Genomic DNA, 6,000 nt, shown 5'->3' with positions numbered 1-6,000 from the left:
TCCTTGGAATTCCCTCTCCTCTCCTCCCTGCCCTTCCAGTAAAGCTGGTCACTTCCTCCTTTGCTCCAAGGCAGCCCCTCTGGCTGATACTCACTCAGTCCTTTTCTAGGTTCCAACCACTGACTTCCCTGTCTCTCCTCTCAGGCGGCAGGGGCTTGTATCTGGCACTCAAGGCTGCATGGAACCTGGAGAAGGTATACAGGTAGAGAAGGTCTCTTTAGATGTATGTGGATGGATGGATCAGGGGAAGGAATGAATGGCAGAAAGCCTGCCAACCAGCGTCACACGCAAACCAGTTCACTCCTGCAGGGCCACAGCCTGGCCTGCTCCCCATGGACCCGGCATGGGCTCCTTGCCACTATGCTCACATCAACCCTACCCACACAGCCTCATCCACCCTGACACCCTCTCACCTCCCAGCAGGCCCCCAGTGAGGCCCCGTCAGCCCAGGACCGGAATCTCTCCCCTCAGTGCTCCTCATCCCCACTCTAAGGGCCTCCCTTAACCAAACTGGGAAGAATGGTTGGAATCTACCCACGTGGTGACAGAGGCCCCACGGTCCTGGAGGGAGCATGGATGGTTTGCTCTTGCTGACGTGAGCACTCGGCAAATACTTGTGGACCAAAGGCATGAACTATACGATGATAGTCATAAAAGGGACTATAAATATTTGTTACAAGGGAGATACAATCAACCTCTGAAAGAAAACGCTTGTAAAGACAGAAAAAGCATCACAGATGTTCAGATATTTCCAGAAGCCTAAGGTTTTGCAGAAGGAGTGTGTGTTCCTTGGCCAGAGTCAGTTGGGTCCCTGTCTCTTCAAGGTGAGAAGAGGAAGTGAGGGCTCAGGAGTAAGGAGGGGTCCATTGAGCCCGGCGGCCCCTAGGCCCGTGAGACACTCAGCACTCCCAGCCCACGTGTCCGTCTGCCAGTAACATGTTCACTTGTGGGTGGCCGAGACAGCGTAGATCCTGTCTACCCATCAGCATTACTGCTTTCTGGTGAGGGGACCTCGAGGGGACCTCAAGGGGATGGTCATGATGCCATCTCCCTGCCAGAGAGTCCCACCATGGATGATGAGATTGGTTAATGCATCAGACTTTTCCTTTCCCTTCTTTCCCCCCATTCCTTTCCTTTCCTTCTCTCTCTCCTTTCTGTTTTTTAAAGTTATCCTCATTGAATTCACACTGTTAGGAGATGTTGAGTTCCCATTTTGTTGAGAAATGCTTTTTGAAATAAATGCAGTGGTCATTAAAACAAACAAACCAGAAAGATTTAATCTATTCCCTTTCAAAGAATGTAAAATCATAAACAAAAAACAAAACCAAAACCTTGCTCTGAGAAGGGATCACTAGGCACCAAGCAGATCCAAGGCATAAAAAAGGATTAAGAGGCCTGGGAGATGAAGCTAAGATTTGGGTCCTCTGGGTAAACGAAACCCTCTGTTTTATAATCCCAGAATTACCAAAGATGAAGCCCTTCCAAATCTTTTCTCAACACTTTTCCATTTATTCATTCATTCAATAGGCATTTATCTAACTTCTACAAAGTACCAGGCAAACTGGGGAAAAAAAACAAAGCACCTGTTAAGAGCATTCCCGACCCTAGCAGGTGAGAGGATGAGGGCTGGGTAGACACAAGGAATCAAGGCTCTGAGAAAACACGGGTTCCAGGGCTTCCCTGGTGGCTCAGTGGTAAAGAATCTGCTTGCCAATGTAGGAGACATGGGTTCGATCCCTGGTCTGGGAAGAGGTCCCACAAGTCTCGGAGCTTGCGCTCTAGAGCAGCAACTCTGAGCAGCACTCTAGAGTCCAGGAGCCGCAGCTGCTGAGCCCACGTGCTGCAACAACTGAAACCCATGCACCCGTGCTCCCCAACAAGAGAAACCCCTGCAACGAAAAGCCCAAGCACCGCACCTAGAAAGTAGCCTCCGCTCGCCACCACTAGAGAAAAGCCCAAGCAGCAATGAACACCCAGCACAGCCAAAAATAAATAAATAATTTAGAGAAAACACAGCTTCCAGCCAGTCATTGCTTTGAAGTCCACGGCAGCTCCTCCCTAAGGTAGAGATTCCATCAGAGTCATTCAGAGCCCCCCACCCAGCCTCGTCTTCTCTCTCCATGACTCCCCATCCACCCTCTCAAACTCCTGCCCATGCCTCAACATTCCTGGCTCTGCAGCCCCTTCCAAGCTGGAGGTAATCAATTGCTCCTCCCCCAACACTCTCGCCTGGATTTTAACATTGTCACTTTTTATTGGCTTTATTTATGAGCCCACCTCGCCTCCAGGATCCTGGCCCTCAGCCCGTGGTGTCTGGTGGCTGGCAGTGCCATGGAGCTGGTCCCGGAGCCCAGGGGTCTGCTCCCGAGTGCCCGTTCTTAGCTGAGGGATGGAGGCAACTTGCTCCCCGCTCCACTGGCCAGTGTGCACTAGCCAGGCCTCCAAGGGGCAAGGGTGTCACATGTGCCACCCTGAGAACGTTGCTCTCTGACCTTTCCTCCCAATTCCCCCACCAATCAAAACGTTATTTCCGAGGAGCACTGGCTTTTCCAGCCCGAGGGCGGCCTTAGAACACAGCTTGCTTTCTGGCCAGCGTCTGACACATCCTTTCCACTAGTCCACCTCATCCTGTAAGACTCAGTCAAGTTGTGCCTTCTGGAAGCTTTTCGTGATACTCATCAACCACCCACTTCAACAACCCAGGCACACATGACTCGTCCTTCTGTCCCCCTGTATCCTGTGTGCTTTATTCCAAAAGCCATTGGCGTCCCCTCCCTGGCTAGAAGCTCCTTAGAGGCAGATACCAGGCCATATTCATATCTGTGGCCCCAGCATCTAAAAGGCAATACTCATTTGTTGAATGAAAAAGTGGACGAATGAATGAATGAATGAATGCCCCTCCTCTCTTCCTCTTTCACCAAGTTTTCCCTTTCCTTTGCAATTACATTTGGGTCCAGGGCTGTTTTGGCCACTAACTCTGTGATCATGGAGAAGTGGCTTCATGTCCCTGGGACTCAGCGTCCCCTCTGGAAGTGGAAAGGGGTGGGGCAGAGCCAGAGGCTGGCAGGAAGCCCCCTCCCCATGGTCCTGTGTAAGGTGATTCTGTTGTGTGAGTCTGTAGGCGTCAGCACTGCTGGGTTAGAAGAACCTCCCAAGGCCGTGCTCTCTGCCCTGAGATTCCTCCCAGGAACTCTGGTATCCAGTTGGTCATGCTATCCCCTCAATTCTATAGCTTTCAAGTCTTCAAATCCCCTACACCTGCTCCCAAAGGACTTCCCTGGTGGCTCAGATGGTACAGAATCTGTCTGCAATGTGGGCAACCCAGGTTTGATCCCTGGGTCATGAAGATCCCTTGGAGAAGGGAATGGCAACCCACTTAAGTATTCTGGCCTGGAGAATTCCATGGAAGAGGAGCCTGGCGGGCTACAGTCCAGGGGGTCACAAAGAGTCAGACACGACTGAGTGACAAACACTTTCACCCACCCCATCTTCCACCTTTCCCTTAAACCACAGCTTGAGTCCCTTCTCCATTTTCTCCCACGTGGACTCTAAGTCACTGCCCCCAGGACCTCCTGTCTCGTTCAAGTCCATCTTCTGCACAGCCCTAGACCACCAGCCCCAGATCCTGGGCGCCAGGCCAGCTGATCTGGGGGCAGAGGCTCCTGCAGAAGCCTGCAAGGTCTAGATTTCCTGTTGGAACCCAAAGTCCTCAACATCAGCAGTTTCCTTCCACAAGGCTGTGTGATTCTACCTCCAGTGTTTTTCTCAAACTCCCAGCATCTGCCGTTTGTACTTTCTGTTCAAACACCCTCTTCCTAATCCACAGGGGCCAAATTTGGCCAGTAGGAGGGACTTTCAGCTTCTCAACACCTGCAAATCCATCTGTATTTGCCTCCACCTTCACTCTTTCCTGCCCTTTCTCTGAGAAGACCTGATTCCTCCCCCTGAGTTGTGGTCCAGAACAAACCTGACTCCATATTGGATCTGTTCCTTTAGCTCTAACCTTTGTTGCCTGTGCTTAGTCAGGCTGGTTCTGCACCTTTTGTCCGAAAGATGTTGCCGATAGCCTGAAATACACATGATAGCCCGTTCTCAACGCTCTGACCTTTAAAGGTATAACATTTTTCCATTCATACAGAGATAAGAAGTTGCAGGACAGAGAATACCATTTGTCTTGTTGGAGGTTTATAGGAACACGGTGACCAGACCTGCATGGACGACTGCAAGAACAAAGGATTCAGGTACCAAGAAGTTTGCAACAACCAGCCACAATCCCTCCCCTTTTAGTATAAAAGAAGCCTGACTTCTAACTCGGGTAGTATGGTTCCTCGGACAGTAGTTCAGCATCTTCTCCATTTGCTGGCTTTCTGAATAAAGTCGCCATTCCTTGCCCTAACAATTCATCTCTCAATTCATTGATCTATGTGGGCAGCAGTACAGGCTTGGACTCGGTCACAAAATGACTCTCACTGTCTTCAGCTGCAATGGACGAGGTGGGCTAAATGCTGTAATGACTCCCCCAACCCCCTACGACATCTGGGGCTCAGCACAGTTTGCCGCCGTCCCCCTCCTCTTGGGGCTGCACACTCAGAGAGCGAGGAAGATGCCCTGGGGCCACACCCACAGGTGTCACACACCCCTTCTGCTCGCCATCCATGGGCAAGGCAGGGCGCATGTTACAGCCGGCAGGTGGGAAGGTGGTCTGGCTGTGCCCCGAAAGAAGAGAAAAACGTGGGCATGATGAGCACAAGCATCTCCACCAGCTAGCCCCCAGGCCAGAGGCGGGGCTGGCTAGAGGAAATCTCCACTTGGATTCCCTGCAAGTTCCCCACTCTACACATTCAAAACTGAAGTACTCTTGCCTGGAGAATCCCATGGATGGAGGAGCCTGGTGGGCTACAGTCCATGGGGTTGCTAAGAGTCGGACATGACTGAGCGACTTCACTTTCACTTCTCACTTTCATGCATTGGAGAAGGAAATGGCAACCCACTCCAGTGTTCTTGCCTGGAGAATCTCAGGGACAGAGGAGCCTGTTGGGCTGCCGTCTATGGGGTCACACAGAGTCGGACACGACTGACGCGACTTAGCAGTAGCAGCAGGTTCCCAGACTGGCTCTGCCTTCTCATTCCCATCCGGGGCGTGGTGCAATCACTCACCCATCCAATTCCCTGACCTAGAGGCTCCTACACTCTTCCCCCATCCCACCCTGACAAGTGTCTATGACCTGGTGTGTTTCTTAGACTTCTTTCCTGCACCTGATCTATTTCAGTGGTTCAATAACAGATTTCTCTGTATATAGGCCATCCCACCTCCATTTTTTTCTAAAATGTACCTTACAGTGTGATGCTTGCTGCTATTCCTTAGCATGATTATGGGAGCCTCTCCCACAATTCAAAGGCTAGAGGAGATCTAGAGGCTAGAGCCCGCCCTCTCCTGCCTCACACCCCACCAGCCTGCACTTCAGTTAGAGGAAATCAGCCTCAAGTTGCCACTCCTCTCAACACACTCACAAGATGCCTCCAACACTGCTGCCCGCTCCCTCTTGGCAACTTGTCCTATTAATAGAAGGCACAGCTCAAGTATCACATTCCCAGGGAGCCTTCAAGGTCCTCCCCAGATGGAGTTGAGCACCACCTCCACATAGATTACAGTTGGTCATTTACAGAATGGACTCAACCATGTGGACCAGTTAAACATCGTGCCCTTCATCTACAGTGCAAGTAAAATTTTTACATGCTAATAAACTCAATTTGAAAGCTTGGGAGGTGGTTCTTTCTTCCTTCCTTTCTCTTTCTTTCTTTTCCTCCTTTCCATCCTTTATTGTGAGACAGATTTATCACTCCTATAGAATTTTGAGAATTCAAAGTATACAGCAATAATTATTTCTTCCAAAATTCAAAGTATCCTACAGTAATTCTTCCTATGGGGAAAAAGAAAGTAAACAGATTTCCATACTGTTGACAAGGAAACAGAGGACAGATCTGCACTAGTTAGGGATC

This window comes from Bubalus bubalis, chromosome 13 (assembly GCF_019923935.1).
Source record: "Bubalus bubalis isolate 160015118507 breed Murrah chromosome 13, NDDB_SH_1, whole genome shotgun sequence".
Taxonomy (NCBI): domain Eukaryota; kingdom Metazoa; phylum Chordata; class Mammalia; order Artiodactyla; family Bovidae; genus Bubalus; species Bubalus bubalis.
This window is presented reverse-complemented; position numbering follows the sequence as displayed.